Below are 20,724 nucleotides of genomic sequence, written 5' to 3'. Positions count from 1 at the left end.
TATATAGATCTCATATACCTCGATAATAAACAAACCAAGAGTCCAATAAAAATGAGCACAGCATTTGAACTGAAACTTCAGCAAAGAAGATATATGAATGCCAAATAAATACAAGAAAATATTCTCAATACAATTGAGGAAATGCAAATTAAAACTACAAAGAAAAAATATTACACACCTATTAGAATAATTACAATTAAAAAGACTTACCATACCAGATATTAGGTAGGATGTGTGAAGGAACTTGAACTCTCATACTGCTGGTAGAAGTGTAAAACGGTACAACCAACTGTCAGTTTAAGCATACACCTACCATATGATTTAGCCATTTCTCCATAATTACGCTCAGTGAAAGAGTATGATTTCACATAGAAAATTCTAGAAAATGCAAACTAATCTATAGTGACAGACAACAAATCAGTGGTAATCTGAGGACATAGTGGAAGGAAAGACGGGGATGGAGTATAAAGGCATATGAACAGGGTTTGTATGTGATTGATATGCTCATTTTCTTGATGGGGTGATGGCTTCATTGGTATATATATATATATATAACACATTAAACTGTTCATATATGTGTAGTTTACTGTATATTAGTTGTATATCAATAAAGCTGGATATAAAGTATTTTACTTAAGTTTTAAAAAGTATTATTGAATTTGAAATCCATTTGTGTAGTGACAAATTTCAACATTACCTTTATCAATAAAAAAGAGTTTTGTAGTTTTAAAATTATTTCCAGTTGTTGTAAATTGTTATGCTTTTAATAAATGTCACATTTTTAATCACCTCCTGACCTGAACATCAAGGGTGGCTACTTAGAATTTTAAGAAATCCAAATGAGAATTACTGATTAGAAATTGTATGTAGTCATTTCAAACAACATCTGTTATAAAAAGTTTGTGATTATGAATAAAAACTCATGAAAAGCTTTTATTTGAAAGCGGTATAAGAATATAGCCTGTAATATCTTTCTAATTTGGATATTAACTTGCTTATCGAACTTATTTTATATATATAAAAAAAAACTATGGTTTTTTTCATCAAACCTGAAATAAATACCCCTAGATTACCTCCAGCTTACTCCCGTGTGCTGTACAAAAATTATCATGTTTTATGTGTGCAATGAATCAGTTGTTTTTTGGAAAGGCTACTCAATGAACTAACATAAAATAGATTTATACATGTTAATTTTTAAAAATAAATTTTGGGTATTTGGGGTCTGGGAACCTTGCACACTGTTGCTGGGATGTAAATTGGTACAGCCACTGTGGAAAACAGTATGGAGGTTTCTCAAAACTCTAAAAATAGAACTGCCATATGACCCAGCAGTGCCACTCCAGGGTATATATCCAAAAGAACCAAAAACACTAATTCGAAAAGATACATGCGCTCCAATGTTCATAGCAGCATTATTTTTAATTACCAAGATATGGAAGCAATCTAAGTGTCCATCAATGGATAAAGATACAGTGTATATATATATATATATATATATATATATATATATATATATATATATATATACACATACACAATGGAATACTGTTCAGCCACAAAAAAAAAATGAAATTTTGCCATTTGCAGTAACATGGATGGACTTGGAGGGCATTATGCTAAGTCAAGTAAGTCAGACAGAGAAAGACAAATACTGTATGATATCACTTACATGTGGAATCTGAAAAATATGACAAACTAGTGAATAAAACAAAAAGGAAGCAGACTCACAAATACAGAGAACAAACTAGTGGTTACCAGTGGGAAGAGGGAAGGGGGAAGGTAATATAGGAGTAGGTAAGAGGCCCAAACTATTAGGTATAAAATAAGCTACAAGCACATATTGTACAACACGGGGAATATAGCCAATATTTTATAATAACTATAAATGGAGTATAACCTTTAAAAATTGTGAATCACTATATTGTACACCTGTAACTTATATAATGTTGTACAGCAACTATACTTCAATTTAAATAAATAAATAGCTGAAACTAGATCTTTGAGTGGGACATTTCTATTCCCGTTATTAATTTCAGGTATACGCATACAGTGAAAATTAAAAGCGGAACTCTGTTTCATTAAACTAATAACCAAAGGAAGCTTAATGGGGTGTGGCTGGAAAGAGGGCCACTCCCTCTCATGTCACACAACTGCACATTCATGGGAACCTGATGCTAAGCTGTTCCCAGACAACCTGCTTCTGGGTCCAGATTTTGTAGCAAAGCAGCTCCCTCGCTGCAATCTACTGAAAGCCTTTGACGTTAATTTTCTTTTTAAAGACATACTTTTGAGGTAAAATAAGGTGGAAGAAAAGAATAGTGAAAGAAGGAGCATACATGAATAGGCAAACAACCAGCTCAACTAGCCAAGGCTACTTTGACTCATTCAAATTCTTGGCTCAATGTTGACGGCATGACTGTGCATTCCAGATTTCAAAATGTGCCACTAATACCACTTACTCTTGTGCCTGTCTTTTAAACTACAGGTACAGTTGACCCTTGAACAACGCTGAGGGTTAGGGGTACCCAACCTCCAGACAGTGGAAAATCCACTCGTCGACTTTCCTTATCCAGGGTTCCTCAGGATCCTCGGTTCCATATTAAGATTCAACCAACCCCATTTTGTGTAGTACTGTAGTATTTGCTATAGAAAACAATCCACTTATAAGTGGTCCCACACAGTTCAAACCCATGTTGTTCAAGGGTCAACTGTAAAACAATAGATAATGTTCAACTTGTAATTCACAATTTTATTTTCACATGTACTTCAAATGGTATTTCACTTATAATTTGCCATAGAGTGCTCATATATTTTATTTTTGTCAGTGAATTTTAAAGTGAAGGTGCTTGACCTCCATGTTCTCCTTCCCCCTCCCAAAGGTTGGTGAGATACCCCTGACCCTAAAGACAAAGGTAACTGGAATAATTGCCTTAGACCCACAAATGGGAAGTCCCATAGCATTTATAGGTGATGGGGTACAAATGCACTACCCACCTGAGTCTGTGAATGACCTTGTGGAGAAAAGCCTGTCTACTCATTTTGAAGTATTAGTTAAGCGAGAAAAACGTTCTATTTTATTGATAGATTTTGGGGGTCTCCTTTGAAAAAGTTTAGGAGATACTCTAATGAATACAGTCTAGAAAACAAATTTTCTCCCAAACCTAGTATATTTGTATAATCTAGCATGGAGTATTACATAGATGTTTTTCTCAAGTATGTCTATTCTAGGTGAGAGATAAGGGGTAGGCCCTACCACCAACTACTAGTAAATACCGTCCTTGCTGTGATAAGGAACCAGCCCCTTTTGTAGTCAAATTCTTAACCACTGCAGTCCCACAGGAGACATCAAAAGGACATGTGCAAGGTATGGAGTGTCCTCATGGGGGAGACTTAGGGGCAGCACGTGAGGAAGGGATGCAGGTGAACTCAGCAGGCTGCCATTGACTTAAATGAGCTCCTTGAGCAGTTTTTTCTCTATAGGAAGGGTTGAGGGTATGTTTATGACCACTGAAGGGTAAGGTAGGAGATAAGATTAGACGAGATTGACTCTCGGTGCATCCACAGTGATCAGTGAGTGTTCACAGATCATATGTGTCTATTGTTTTACTTGCTTCTAAACCCATCTCCCTTCTGTCTGATCTGATGATTCACAATCATCTCCTTCTGTCAATCTTCTGGGTGTTAATCTAATCTAATTCCCAAACCTTTCTATTCTATCCTCATAGCTCTGCTAATCTTCAGGAATAATAAAGAATCAATTAGGAATGTATAGAAGCACAGCAAAAGCTGGAATCCATCATTTTATAGAGGCTGGGGCTGGTGCAGCAGGGCACTGACCAGAACTAACCAAATATCCATGGAGCCCCAGATCAGGGAGTCACATCCAAGGGTCAGGGAGCAAAGCCATGACCTATGCAGGTAGCTGAGGTCCAAATATTATAGAAGAATCCAGAAAACCACAACACCTGGGCTAAGGCCTAGTCAAACACAACAACTAGAGTACTAAAAATCAAAACAAATGGTAAGAATTTCAAGTAGCCATTGAAATTCAGAGTTGGAAGGAAACGTAGATAGCCTTTAATTCATAGTTTTTTAGTCATTTATCACTAAGTGGAAAAACTCTTTCTTCAAACAAAGCCTTACTAGGAACAGCAACATAGCTCCTGAAGCAGTGTGAAAGGAAGACAAAGATGGTGTCTTGTTAATTGTCCCCACAGATCCAGACCCCACCCAAAGTCACAACCTGGCCACTAAGCTCCCTCTTCCTCATAGGAACCCTGTTATGACAAATAGTATTAGAGTAGCTCTGGTTGAAGATGGGTGAGGAATTGAAAACTCCAACAATCTTGCCTTCTCAACCATCTTTGACCTTTAAGAGATTCTATGGAGTCCTAGGAGTTTTTGCACTGAAATTTGAGAAAACCAATCTTATTAAACTTTCTTATGTCATAGATGAGGACACTGAGGTTGAGAAAGGGTAAACTTCTTGCCCAACCTCAAGACCAGTGCCTCTTTCTCATGCTGCCAATAAATTATCATCTTTCTCTGGTTACTGGGAAGAACTGATGTGAGCTTCAGGACAAACATATTCTACGACTAGAAAATACTTAAATGGATCATTATGTATACTAAAAATAATTGGGGTATGTGGCAGCTATCAATTTAATGCCTCTCCACAACAAATCATCCATTGTTGCCTAGCCTGGAAAAATGAATCTGGGCCCTTTACAGTCTTTGCTTTTCGGGCTGGTATGATGTTAACATTTGTCAGTAGAGGGCAACAGAGAGGCATTTGGGGAAGAGGACAGGGCTTCTCTTCTTGGTGATACACTTTTTCCCCACTGACTCTCCCTTGGAGTTTTCTTCACTGTCAAGTGCTTATAGGGCAAGCTTTCACATTGTGTTTTCTATAGTTCAGGAAGCAACAGTGTAGATGGACGCACCAGACAAATTTGGACCTTGTCCCAGGGCTCTTCACTGCTGCCCACACCCTTACTTTAGTTCTGGGTGGTAACAAATGAAGGGAGCCCTGTGGGTCTGGCCAGTCAGCAAGCTGGTAGTATTATGTGATTCCATATACCTTATAAGTAAGATAATGCCTGAACAAAATCTAGTGCTTTGCAATAACCTAGATGATGACAATATTTTTCTCATGCTTCTCATTTTTATGTTTCATGTGATATGATGTGACTATATTATAAAGCAGGAACACTGATAATGAATCAGAAAACAACAATATGGGATGTGGCAAAGTCAAAATAAATATATAGGTAGTAGCAGCTATTAAAAGAGATTGTAACTTTAAGTATCCCATGAAAGGAATCTGAAAATGGGAATTGAGGGCTTCCCTGGTGGCGCAGTTGTTAAGCATCCACCTGCCAATGCAGGGGACACGGGTTTGAGCCCTGGTCTGGGAAGATCCCACATGCCGCAGAGCAACTAAGCCCCTGTGCCACAACTACTGAGCCTGCACTCTAGAGCCCGCAAGCCACAACTACTGAGCCCACGTGCCGCAACTACTGATGCCCGCGCGACTAGAGCCCATGCTCCACAACAAGAGAAGCCACAGCAATGAGAAGCCCGCACACCGCAACAAAGAGTAGCCCCCGCTCACCGCAACTAGAGAAAAGCCTGTGCACAGCAATGAAGACCCAATGCAGCCAAAAATAAATTAATTTTAAAAAATGGGAATTGAGCTGTTATTCTTGTAATAACCTATTAATCTTGTTTTCAAAATACATTTTCCCATGCTGTAATTGTATTATAAAAGAGATATTGATGAAGACATGCCTTCAGTTAAGACAGTCAATAGGAGCAAGAAACTCTGGAAACTCAAATTACTAGCATAGTACACCCAATTCAGTATGTTTATATAACATAATCATCTCTAGATAATCTGTGTATTACTAGGCATGTTTTGAAAAAGTATAGCTCAATAAGAGTTTATTAAATTATATCCAAAAAAGACTATTTTCAATTGGAAAACTGAAAAACAAAAAAGGAAATAGAAAAAATTGATAGAGATCTCATCACCTACCATCTATTTCCTAGGAATAGTTGCTGTATTAAAAGGTAAATAACATTCCATCAATTGATGAACTTAACATTTATAACCAAGAGCCATAAAAACTTAGAGAAGTTTGAGAAGGTTTACAAGTAAGTTTGCTTGTTATGAGTAATTTTGTGTCAACATGTTTTAAAAATTACTACCTTGGATTTTAACCATGAAAAGATACAGCTCTATCCCATATCTTGGATTCCCTTACAATGTGACATGTCATTTCATTTGTTTATTTTGTTTTAATTTTGCACCTTTGCTTGGATTAAGGCTGGAACCCCAAACCTCAGCTGGTATGGGCAATAGGTGGCCACCAGAATGGAGATTAACCACTCCAAAAATGTACTTGGGTTTTACTGAGTACAAATGCTGGTCTCAAACAATACCTAGAGGGGCCTGTGCTACACATATTTCATTTTGATGTACAACTGTATTATATTCTTGAGCAATATAAAAACCCCTCCAGGACCATTGGAGAAACAAGGTATCAGCCCTCTTTTGTTTCCCAGGGCCCCAGGTTGATTTACAAAATGTGAATTTGAAAATATTCTAATTAGAATTTTTTTGAAACATTTAATAGCTCAGACCTTTCACTTTCTTTGCCAATGGTCTTAATTATGGGATTCAATTTTGCAATTGTCAGAAGTATTCTAGCTCTTAAAAGTGTTATAACATATAGATATGTGATTTTTGCAATTATCAATGTTATATTGTTATTAACAACATTTTCATACTGCTAGTATTAGACAAGGACAATTAACCTGGTTCCAGAATGTAAGTATTCACCTCCAATATAGGTAAAAGGAAAATAATCTTTAATATGAATGAGAAATTATAGTAATTTATATTAATTATTAATATCTCAGATCATTGGTATTCCCATAGTTAAGAAACCATTACTTTCTCCCCATCTCAGATCTTTTTTGCCTGTTAACTCCAAACAATTTTAGAAATACTAGACTGTCCATTTGTTCAACAAATAAGATCATAATATTTCTTCACTTGACAGATGAATTATCTCAACTTAGGATTAGGTTGAGAAAAAATGTGACAAAATTTCCAAAACCTTAAAAATAACTTAAATTTTCTCCTTTATTTTTTAAGTAAAGATTTTCATTTTATGACCATCATTAAATAGAAACTCTAAAAATTATAATTGTCAAGAACTATCAGCCATTTTTTGTAATGGTTGTTTTATTTGTGTAGTTTTAAATATATATACATATATACACATATATACATTATATATATAATTGAAATACTTATAGTATTTTAGTAACGAAACAAATAGCACCAATTTTAAATAATTTTTGGTAAATGGTACTTTGCAGTTGAATTTTGCCAATTCCATCCATACTTATTTCACTGTGCTTGCTAATTTTATCCTAAAAGTTACCGAACAACAATAAACTTCGGTCATTGCTAATTGCCTCACCTCATTTTCGAATTTAACATCACAACAATCCTCTCATAAAGCCATTATTATCATGACCATTTTGTACACAGTGACAGGTAGATTCTAAGATCTCAAGCATCCAAGGAGAAAGAAGGTAAGAAATAGAGCCTGGATTTTGGGTCACATTTTCTGAACCTCATTTTCTGAGCTGTGTGACTTTTACAAGTTCACTTTTCTTTTCCTTTCCTCATCAGCAAAATAAGGTAATGATAATTTCTAACATACAGTAAAACAGTATTAACTTACACAGCAAGTGAAGAGCATGTAAGTTAATGATAGGCCTATGAAAGTATCTATCCCATGATAGATGCCCAAGAAAATGAATTTCCTATTCCTTACCCAAGGTAGCACAAATAATAAATACCAGATTATGACTCAAACCCAGATTTCCGGACTCCAAGACCAAGTACTATTTTCCACATGGTTGACCCAGCCTCCATTCACATATTTAGCTAAATCCAAATGCATGCTATGTTCAATCAGAGCCTATCAGGTCAAGGACAGGGTAGCAGTGATTTGCCATACACTTGTATGATGAGAGTTTATGTGTGTGAAATTGTGTACAAGCTGCGTCCCTGTCCTTTGAAGTAAAAGGGCTTTGCTTTAGTCTCACAGGCCTCCCCTGAGTCTCAAAGGGCTGGTTCAAGAGTTAATGATTAGGAAATGTGAAGATGTAGAAACAAAGAATAGCTGTTGGGCCTGGAAAGTGGTAACAATTTAGACTATAAATCCACACCATCACAGAATCACCAAACTCCCAGTTCCCTGAAAGATATAGATAAAGGCCTGGCACATATTCCTAAGTTGTTTTTACAGGAAGCAGACCTCCAGCAGATGAAAACTGCTGACTACAAGCACATAGACCCTAGACCAGTTGAAACCAGAGGTTGATGGTGCTTGAAACTTCACCTTGATGCCAACCAATCCAAGAATGGTGCACGAGCTGATCACACACCCTGCAGCCCCCTCCCTCACACTGCCTTTGAAATCCCAATTGGGGAGTCTGGGTCTTTTGAGCATGAGCTGCCCATTCTCCTTGCTTGATGCCCTGCAATAAAAGCTCTACCTTCCTTCACCACAACCTGGTGTCAGTAGCTTGGCTTTACTGTATGTGGGCAAGCAGACCCAAATTTGGCTCAGTAACATGTAGAAGATGCTGTACATGAGAGAAAGCTGCCATGGCTTGACCTCTGGAACATAGGAAGCTGGTTGCATTTCACCTATTTTCCCATTTGTGTTTCTTGGTGGTATATTGGCCTTTTTTGGACACACATGCTCTTGTAAATACCAAGCATGCACTCAGGGTGTTATATCTAGACCTGTTTATCTGCACAACCAGAGGGAGATGCACAATTTTAACAATGATGGATGTTGAGCTTCTGGAGGCCAGTGTTTGACAGTTTCATTATCCCACATATTCCACTGAGAATTAGATTCCAGTGGAATGAAATCAGTTTTGAATATTTTCTCACAAGTATGTTCTATAAGCATGCCCACTGTTTGGCAGCCACTGTGCTAGACACTGCTGACACAGTGGGCAACAATAAGACATGATCTTGCCCTAGAGAACCTAGCAGTGTTAGTGGAGAAGACAAAAAGCAAATATCCACTGTGACAAATAATATGAGGGTGACGTTCAGAGAGGATATGAGAGCCTACAATAGGGTATTTGGTTGGATCAGAAAGGTCAAAAGAGGCCTCTAGGATGGATTGAAGCTTGAATTGATATCTGAAAAATAAGTAGGAATAACCTACTTGAAAAGAGGAAGGAAGCACATTCTAACATACTAAACAGATGTGCAGAGGAACTGTGGCAGGAGGAACACGGTAAGTACAAGGGATGGAAGAAGTTACAAAGTGGCTAGAATAGGAAGAATGAAGGGGATACTTGGTGGAAAATGAGGGTAACAGAAATCAAAGGGTCAAATTGTTCAGAATCTGTAGTATATGTATTATAAGAAGGAGGAAGTGTTATAATTTGGTTGTTAACTTTGGCTGCAATATGAAGACAGATTGAAGAGGGACTAATATGAAAGCCTGGAATCATGCAGTAGGAGGTGATAGAAATAAGACAACGCAAATGAGAAATTTTGTAAGTTCATAATAGATGAGATAAAGAGCAGGGAGGGAGATGGAACTGTCAAGGATGAATTCTAGGTTTCTGACTTGTGCAGCTCAGGCAAATTCTCAGTAATTGGTCTACCATCTGCTTAATAGCACAGTACAGGGAGTGTGCAATATCTGAGCCCATTAGCCCCTCACTCCAAGGTGACAAGTCCCTTGTCCACTGAGCCAGTGCCTCCCCTCCTCAAAGAGGCACTTGAGATTAAACCCACTAAATCACATGCCTTGTTTTCATCATTAAATGCAGAGTATAAGTCCCCCCAAGCCTCCAATGTCCTCTACAGCACCTTTGTATAAATGAGAAAAGGGTGACCCTGTGGGTGGATGCAGTCCCATGAGGGGGGTGGGTTTCACCCCTCACTACCTTGCCCATGCACTGTACACAATCCACAACCGCTCAACCACAGCGCAGTGCCCTCTCCAAACCTCACCTAGGACCTACCCTTCCTCCACATTCCACACCCTTCCCACATGTCCCCAAGAACTGACAAACATCCTTATACTCTCTATTTGGGGGGGATATTTTCCTCTACATCTTTGATTTTAATTTAAATTGTAGCTCACCATTTTCATGTAGCCCTTTCAAATTGGTCCAGTTATTTTCTCTTATCCACACACTGAAGAGCCAGGACTCCCATTACCATGGTCATATCATTGCTCTTTCCTGCTCTTTAAATAAAAAGCCTAACTCCTAAATCCTTGAAGAGTTTGTGTATTATACCATAGTCGATAAGCACATGGACTCTGAAATCTTACTCTCTGGATTCAGATCCAAACTCTCTGCCCTCATTAGCCCTGAGACCTTTGTCAAGTTACCAAACCTCTCTGTGCCTCGATGTCTTCATTTTATAATGGAAAAATAATTTTACTTAACTCATGGGATTACTGAGAATATTAATGAAATAATGTATGAAAAGCACTTAAAACAGTGTTTCACATATTTTAAGTTATACCCAATGCGTTAGGTGGTATTACTATTATTAATTAGCTATACCACTACCTTCCATGTTGCTATTCACCAACAAACTCAACAAATTTCCTGATTCACTGGACACCTCGTCATCTGAACCATCATCACTCATCATGCCAGCTGACTTCAGTACCCACATAACCAAGCACTCCAGAACCATAGCTTACCACACTCTTCTCCCATTGCCGTATCTTTGGTCATGTCACTAGCATACAGATTCATTCTCCAAAAGCATTGATTCAAACATTGTCTTTGACAGAAGCCTCCATTCAACTTTTTTTTTTTCATTGTTCTTGCTCTGTTTTCTGACCACACGGGGAACTCCTATACAGTGATGCCTAAACTGCTTATCAAGCTATCAGTCCTCTCCTCTCTTCACTTCCATAGTATATCAGACTTAGATTACAGGGTATATTGTTTCACAAACCTTCTTACTTTTACCCTAAATTCCCTTGACCATCTGTGCTTTTGTCATCTGGCTCTAAACACCATAGTCCTATATCAACCCAACAACACTCGTTTCTTTGCTGGAGCAAATCACAGGAAGCAGGAAAAATGATTTCTTTAAAATTCATGAACAACAATGAAGTAGATCCTCAACAATGCACCTGACTTTCCACGACATTATTTCAGACATGATTTCCACACAGCTTTACTTTCACTAGGCTGCTAGATTGATGTATTAGAAAATCAGGGAGTTTTTATCATTTGGCATATATTCTCAGCCCTAAGTTTAATTGATTTTCTAATGATCAATGATCAAATGGGCGGATACATCTGTAAAAGAATTTATAAACTGAAATTTTCTTCACACACGTTAGTGATGGCTTTATTATCATTATTACCTTTGCTGATTTGCAGATTTAATGGATGATTGGGCCTTTTACTGGGACAAAGGAAGACTGAATAAGACTGAGTTTGGGAGAGGAGGTAGGAAATCTTAAACCCTGAGTAAATTCTACAATGATATTACAGTTCTATTCCTAACATTTAGTGATTTTTCATCTCTAAAATTTATTTAGCTAAATGACAAAATATCAAAGACTATTTTGACAGATGCATTGACAACAGTTGCAGCAAAATCCCTGATCTTTGCTTTTACCACTCAAAGCAGATGGATCTTCAGCCACAACTTAGACTGGAAAAGAACATATTTCATTTTCACTAAATATCAATGTGATGACTAGTCAATGTTGTAATCTGTTTTGACAGTGACCAGGCAGAGTTATTTTTTTCTTAGATATGTGTGAACATGATATTAATGATACACACATCCATGAAACTTGAACACCACTCCCCTTCAAAGACACTCAAAGTGCATAACACTCATTTATCCTCTAAAGAGCAAGAGGTGAGAGAGAGTAAGCACTGTTGATAATATTCAAAATATAAGGAAGTTTATGCATAAAAACTTACTTGATTTATCCAAAGATGAATGAAAAGCAATTGGTGGAACTCAAAAGACAGCCCAGTTTCCCAGGTTCCCAGCCATCTCTGGAAAGTCTTTTTCCCCAAATCACCCTTCCTTTTGCTGGAACTGCCATTGAAGACAATGAAATCTGGCTTCACATATCTTTTTTTTTATTTCTTAAAATTTGTCTTCTATTAAATGAACTAAAGGGATATCCTATTCTTGAATAAGAAGTAACTAGCATTTTGCTCTTGACTATCACTCCCCTCCGGAAGAGGAGAAATTTCTATTTTCAGGCAGTAAAAAAACACCATTACTTATTGAGCACATATAATGAAAGATCAGTCTTCTTTTCACGTTTTTAATACACTGTCTTCAAATACGTCCCCAAAATACCCATCAGGTGCTTCACCCACTAAACCTAAGTATCAAACATGGCATCTGTAGACCAAAGTTTCGAGAGTCAGGTAGTCTCTTATCTGACTCTTTCAGATAGCTGCAAATAACGGAAAGCTGCTTATCAGAACTCCCAGCACTTTGCAGTGTATTCATTTCATACAAGAGGTCGAGGGGCAGACAGTGCTTCGGCTGCTTCTTACTTTCTTGCTGTACCATGTTTGCAATGCCTGCTTCCACAAATCAACTGTTTACTATGGAAAAAGAAAAAAGGGAAAGAAGGCAACAGCAGACAGTGGGCAGAACCTGGCTACTTGCAGCTATAAGAGAGACTGGGCATTTGATGCATTGCTTTTACGTGAGAGGCAGGCAAAGGAAAAGGGTGGGTAGAAGAAGTATGAAATGAGCAAACCCACAGTTTCTGCTCCACAGTCTCTCCTCTGCCTCTTCCTAACTCTATCTTGCCTGGTCAAATTAAACAGACAGCCACTGATTCAGAGAGAAAATCAGGGAGATACTTTGGGAATATAACCTAGAAAGCTTTCCTAAATTAGTTCTTCTTGAGTAATGCCTGTATAAACTCTCTGATTCCCAGAGTCATAAATTGAATTTTTTCACAAAATAGGCATCCACAGACACTGAAAGAATTAATAAAAGAGCTACACAAGCTATCCTAAAAAGCAAAATAAAAGCTCTCATAAAGGAATATCCAAGAGATCCTTGATATGGGCTATATTAAGGAACTCCTTCTGCTGCATTTTTCACACTCTCAGCTTGCCTGTTGTATATGTGTTTAACAATACAGAGACCTGTAAGTAGCAAAGCCAGCAAGTCATCCTCACGAGGATATCTATAGTCACATCTTTAAAATGACTTACTCCTCTTTTCCACTCAGGATTATCCTGCCTCTAGGAAAAAGACTGAGGTCAGAACCATCTAACATGCTAAGAATAATACAGAACGAAGTTTGAGGCACTTGTCATGTGACCTTGAGCAAGATATTCAATCTTTCTGAACTGTGCTTGTATCATCTATTAACAAGGTCTTTATAAATATACCAGAAAGAGGCTATGACTGTCAAATAAAACAACATCTGTCACTGCACATGTAAGGAATTATTAGCAATGCATTATTTCATTTCCAGAGAATTCATTAGGAAATTTAGTTAAAAGTTCTGAATGCATGAGAATGAAAGCCACTCACCAATGAAACTGCTCATCCTCTTCAAACCAAAAGATTATCGGAAAAACAACTATTGTTACTCTTATTATTACCACAATTTGTGTGATTTCCCGTGTCCACTCTTTGCTAAGAATACTAGCAGCTTTGTTCCTCCTAAGAAACCCACTTTACAGATGGAGAAACTAAGATCTGTGGGATCATCATGAGCCCAAGATGACCTTACTACTAAGTGATGGCCCTGGATTCATACCCCCATTTTTTTTTAATTCAAATTATTTCTTAGTCCCTAGTATACTAGGTGCTCAGTAAAAGGATATGAAATTACTCCATCCCATCTTTTGTGTCTTTGAATTGTGCATCTCCTTAACTGGAATATGAGCTCTTTGACAGCATACAACCCATGAATCTGGTTCACTGCTGTATTTCTACAGCTTAGGACAGTTTTCTCAGTGGATGAATGAATAAATGATGAATGGTTGAACGAATGTCTTATTAGAATCAGCATGCTTAGTTATAAGAGGCCTTTCTTCTGATGTTCTGGAAAATCTTTGCACAGTTTTTCCCAATCCCTTCAATTAGTAGCAAAGATTATTCACATATTGAATCATAGGAGTAAACACCTTCATACATATTTCCCTTTTTTGGGAATAATTATTTGAAAAGATCTTTGAAACATTCCTCATAGTACTGGTGTTTATAACCAATATGATGCTAGATTGGTTGCTTTAGCAATTAACAAAGTATCTAGACAACAACAGAAAATTAAATGAGATATAAAGGTATTTATACAGAATAAACACAAATATGTAAAATATTTACATTTGAGCACAGAAAAGTTTAGAAGGGACTTTTCTAAGGCCAGCAAAGGCTTGGAAGAAAGACTTCTCATACTAGGAGCACCAGTGAAGGTAGAGGATGAGCAGACACTGAGTGGATGGGAGGAAAGAACACTCAGTTGGGTGTGCCCAGTGGCTGGCTACAAGCTTGTAAGGAATGACAAAATTTGAAATGCTGCTTATTGTCAGATGGTAGAGTTATGTAGATTCTAGGCCAAGAAGACAGAATTTTACTTTAAGAAATTTTGGAGGGTGTTGGGGAGAAGATGGTGATAGCACTTTTGGTTAGACTGAATTTCAAGACATCTAACAAGGAGATAGCAAATGGCAATTGTAATACTGGATTTGAAACTCAAGGAAAATATTTGCACAGGAGAAAGAAAAGCAGGCATCATCTCTGTGTAATTGGATGTGATGCCCGAGGGAGGTGGTTTAGAGTGGGAAGAGCAGGACTGAGCCTTGGGGGTCACGACAGGTAATGCCCAAGTGGAATGAGGATCAAAGGAAACCACGTAAGAGGCTGTTTAATAATCCAGGCAAGTGCCGGTGAAGAGCTGGTCTGGCATGATGACTATAGAACTGGAAAGAAAGGGAAGAATAAAAAACACTTCTGTTATTGTTTATTTTTTAAATACAAAGGAAAACTGTCTAGTATGTGAATTACCAGGTTGTGTCTATGCCAGTGATTCCCAAAGCTGGCTGTCCATGGCCATCACCTGGACATGCTTTTAGTAATGCTAATTCCTCCCTTAGCTTTTCCCCAGTATTGCATCCCCAAATCTGATTCAATAATTTGTGATGGGATCAAGGAGCTGGTAATTTTACAGAGCTCTACAGCTGATATCAGTGACCAGCCAGATGTGAGAACTGCTGGTCTAAGTAGTCCATTTCAACCCCATTCCAGCCCAGCGAACTGCGACCTTAACTGAAGTTGATATTGCCGTGCTAGGATGTTCCCCAGTGGCTTCTAGTTCAAGTTGCCATGGTGGCAGCTCACTTGATAAAGCATCCTCGATGGGCTGCCTGCCTTTTCTAGTCTCAATATGTCTTTTCTTTACAACGTCTCCTTCACCTTTCAAATAAATGTTTTTCGTTCAGATCTTTTCCTCAGGGCCTGCTTCTAGAAAGCCCAAACTAAGACCCCTGGTTTTGAAGTGCAGAAATAGTGTTTTGGGACCAGAGTGTAAGAAGAGCACTGGACATCACAGTCTAGAGGCTGGTGGCAGCAGATACAGAGATGAAGCAACAGAGCTACTATAATTAACAGTAGGAAAGACCAGTCACCAATGATCACTGTTGGCAGAGCTTCAAGCAGAAACTCCAAGTATACATTTGAATCCCACGCCTGCCAATTCCACCACAGGCACACACACAGGCACACACACAGAGACACACTTACTATCCCAGTAATTTCTAGAGGGAATAACCAGAGAATGGAAAACCAAGGAAAGACTGGATTTTTGTTAACCAAGTAAGTGGAGTGTTAGATTTTTGTGTGGTGTCTCAGTAAAGGCACTATGCTTTTTCTCCCCATTGTTTAGACCTGAAAATTACATGTTACATATATAAAATACATATATATATATATATAAAACACATACATATATATATATAAAATACATATATATATATATGCATATGGTCTGAGATCAACACAAAATATGCTAAAATGAGTATCACTTTGTTATGTTGATTTTGTTCTTCATTCAAAATTTCAGGACCATAAAATGACAATAAAATCAGATCTAAAGATGAATACATGCACAATTCTTTAGACAGTGGAGGGAAATACTATTCTGGTGTTTGCATTTGAAAAATGGTAGCAACTTTTTGAAATCTAAAGCATAGATCTGGGTGAAGCAGACATAGTGACTCTGTGGGTTGAGTGAATTTTCTCCTCTCTTCCTTAGGCACAAGTACAGTTTCCCCAGTGTGAAATGGGCTCCAGTGGTTAGTGTACAACTATGAATGCTCCAGGTTATGGGGCGCTGGCTGCTGTAAGAACACAGTTATCTACCGGAGTGAAGAAGTGCAAGAAAGAGTCCAGGAGAAGCTAGCAGAAAGGGAGCTAGAGCAAAGCAATAGATGTAGCTTTAAAATGATATGTATACAGGGCTTCCCTGGTGGTGCAGTGGTTAAGAATCCACTTGCCAATGCAGGGGGCACAGGTTCGAGCCCTGGTCTGGGAAGATCCCACATGCCACGGAGCAACTAAGCCCATGCACCACAACTACTGAGCCCACACGCCACAGCTACTGAAGCCTGTGCGCCTAGAGCCTGCACTCTGCAACAAGAGAAGCCACCGCAATGAGAAGCCCACGCACCGCAACGAAGAGTAGACCCTGCTCGCTGCAACTAGAGAAAGCCTGTGCAGCAACGAAGACCCAACGCAGCCAAAAATAAATAAATAAAAATAAATAAATGAAAAAAATGATATGTATACATTTCTCTACTTCACAGCGTGAAAGGCTCAGGTCCACAGACCCTGTGACTGCAGCATGCTGAGTATCATCATTCGGGAGGTGAGGGGGTGATACTATCAACAAAATCTACAAGACACCAAGGTGTAGTGGCCATGCTATAGATTCCCAGTTGCACTTGGATCAAATAAAAGGCAAATGAGCTTTTGTTATGTTTACCCATTTTTCTGGAATTATTTTCTCCTCCACTAAAACCTGTTCTTTCTGTTGAAAGAAAAGTTGTGTTGATATCGTACTAAATGTTTCATGCAACGTATGTTTACCTCAGTCCCTCCGTGCAGGATAGAATTTAAAAGTTTTATGGGGATTGATCATGGACCCCTTAATTCATTCATTTTTTTCACCCATTCATCTAAACATCCAACAAATCCTTGTTGAGTACTCTACTAGATTTTCAGTCATCTTTCTAGAATAAAACTTGACTCTTTTTTAGGATTTTGGTAAAGTGAATCAGAATATAATTGGAAACTGGATAAAAGTTTTAAAAATAACTGACCTAAGGTTTTTTTTAAATGATTGTATTATTTTACTAGTTATTAGGTGGATATACATTCCAGAGGCTCTTAGATTATGTTAATCAATAGTAAATGCTAACTAGGGATGGTCACTCAAGCCTTCATGCCTTTTATTTCAATGGCAAATTCTTGCATAGTTGGTTAAAACTGATGATTCAGCTCATGATACAAAAACATGTAATTGCCTATGTGAATTAGTCATTAAATCTTATTTTCAGCGAGGACATGATTTTACCTTAGGTTGCTGCATTATAGACAGATTAACTAAAAAATAAAAGTGAAATTAACCTCTTTAATTGAAAAGAAACTGGAGAAAACTAATTTGAAAAGTTACATGCACCCCAGTGTTCATAGCAGCATTATTTATAATAGCGAAGACTGGAAGTAAGCTAAGTGTCCATTGACAGATGAATGGATAAAGAAGATGTGGCATATATACACAATGGAGTACTACTCAGCCATTAAAAAAGAATGAAATAATGCCATTTGCAGGAACATGGATGGACCTAGAGATTATCATATTAAGTGATGTAAGCCAGACAGAGAAAGCCAAATATCATACGATATCACTTATATATGAATCTAAAAAAAATTGATATAAATGAACTTATTTTCGAAACAGAAATAGACTCACAGACATAGGAAACAAACTTATGGTTACCAGAGGGGATAGTGGGGGAGTGGGAGATAAATTAGGAGTTTGGGATTAATATATACACACTACTAAGTGCAAAATAGTTAAACAACGACCTACTGTATAGCATAGGGAACTATATTCAATGTCTTGCAATAACCTATAATGGAAGAGAATCTGAAAAAGAATATATATATACATATATATAACTGAATCACTTTGCTGTACACCTAAAGCTAACACAACATTGTAAATAAACTATCCTTCAATAAAAAAAGAAAAGAAGCTAGTTACTGTTTTATTCAACTGTAGATTTACTGGTTAAATGCATCACAGAATATTTGCATTCCTCATATAGGCAATTACAGGCAGGTCTTCATTATCGGAAAATTAAGAAAAATTTATGCTACTAGACGGCTTTACTTCCACAAATTTGTACATCCTTCTAATGTTGAAGTTTAACAATAAAATGTTTGCTTATATATGAAATAAAATAAACATAGTTTTAGTCATTTATTTTAATTTGTGTTCCCACGATAACTTCCCCAAATTGTGTTTTCATAAGAATCCCTTTTGAGATTGTTTCGTAGAAAGTCTTTAGGATCTAAGTGCAAGCAAAATATGTGTTATTCATCAACATCTGGAAGTCTCTGTAAACTACAGCTTGACTGGAGGCAAGAAAATGACCCTTGACCTAAGAAGGTCCAGCCTAATGTTACTGTAGCACTTGATACAAAAATGGCCTTGGCAAGCTGCCTCATTTTTACAGTCCCAGTTTCTTCACCCATGAATTAGCAATAATCACTTCTACTGTAAAGTTTCTGTTTCATCGTTCAGAGGTACTATTTAGAGAACTAATTTTATCAGTAACCCCTGATATTAGTGATGGAAGATAAAGCATGCATGAATTCCAACTGTAAGAATGAATAATGTACAGAATAGTGGTTAGTAAACCACTATCTGTGGTACACATGCTGTTATTATTATATTCATGCAGTTAGGTTTTATTACCTTTTAAAAAGAAAAATAGAAGTATTTTCAGGCTCCAGACTGATGAATATATGTGTGCATTTCATCACTTTATTATTTCCAAGATATTTGTAACACAAGACACAGACGCTCCTGTCTGGTGCAGGCAGGGCAACAACAATGGGGCCTCTCTTAATCCACTTTCTGCCATGAGCACTACACTTTTTAAAAGGTGGCCATTCTGTAGAAAATGAGATTCAGATTTATCAATCTGGGTCACAGTTTAAGGTATGGACAGGGGCTGAATTAGTATTAGGCTGGTTTGACTACTCCAGATTAACATTTGTCTAGGAAATATTTATTGAATTGTAGCTTGTCACTTAATCCTCCCAGAATCTGAGATTCTCATGTAAAACATCTCTCCCTAATAGTTGTTTCTAAATAATCATGGGTGGAAAAAGAAGTTGAACAATTTCTTTGATCTCCCAACCCACAAGGACATTATTTATTTATTTATTTTACATCTTTATTGGAGTATAATTGCTTTACAATGGTGTGTTAGTTTCTGCTTCATAACAAAGTGAATCAGTTACACATATACATATGTTCCCATATCTCTTCCCTCTTGCGTCTCCCTCCCTCCCACCCTCCCTATCCCACCCCTCTAGGTGGTCACAAAGCACCGAGCTGATCTCCCTGTGCTATGCGGCTGCTTCCCACTAGCTTTCTATTTTACGTTTGGTAGTGTATATATGTCCATGCCACTCTCTCACTTTGTCACAGCTTACCCTTCCCCCTCCCCATATCCTCAAGTCCATTCTCTAGTAGGAGGTCTGTGTCTTTATTCCTGTCTTACCCCTAGGTTCTTCATGACTTTTTTTTTTTCTTAAATTCCATATATATGTGTTAGCATACGGTATTTGTCTTTCTCTTTCTGACTTACTTCACTCTGTATGACAGAATCTAGGTCCATCCACCTCATTACAAATAGCTCAATTTCATTTCTTTTTATGGCTGAGTAAAATTCCATTGTATATACGTGCCACATCTTCTTTATCCATTCATCTGATGATGAACACTTAGGTTGCTTCCATCTCTGGGCTATTGTAAATAGAGCTGCAATGAACATTTTGGTACATGACTCTTTCTGAATTATGGTTTTCTTAGGGTATATGCCCAGTAGTGGGATTGCTGGGTCATATGGTAGCTCTATTTGTAGTTTTTTAAGGAACCTCCATACTGTTCTCCATAGCGGCTGTACCAATTCACATCCCCACCAGCAGTGCAAGAGTGTTCCCTTTTCTCCACACCCTCTCCAGCATTTATTGTTTGTAGATTTTTTGATGATGGCCATTCTGACTGGTGTGAGATGATATCTCATTGTAGTTTTGATTTACATTTCTCTAATGATTAATGATGTTGAGCATTCTTTCATGTGTTTGTTGGCAGTCTGTATATCTTCTTTGGAGAAATGTCTATTTAGGTCTTCTGCCCATTTTTGGATTGGGTTTGTTTTTTTGTTATTGAGCTGCTTATAAATTTTGGAGATTAGTCCTTTGTCAGTTGCTTCATTTGCAAAGATTTTCTCCCTTTCTGAGGGTTGTCTTTTGGTCTTGTTCATGGTTTCCTTTGCTGTGCAAAAGCTTTGAAGTTTCATTAGGTCCCATTTGTTTATTTTTGTTTTTATTTCCAT

This window comes from Stenella coeruleoalba (assembly GCF_951394435.1).
Source record: "Stenella coeruleoalba genome assembly, chromosome: 12".
Lineage (NCBI taxonomy): Eukaryota > Metazoa > Chordata > Mammalia > Artiodactyla > Delphinidae > Stenella > Stenella coeruleoalba.
The sequence above is the reverse complement of the archived record's forward strand: the minus strand, read 5'-3'. Positions refer to the sequence as shown.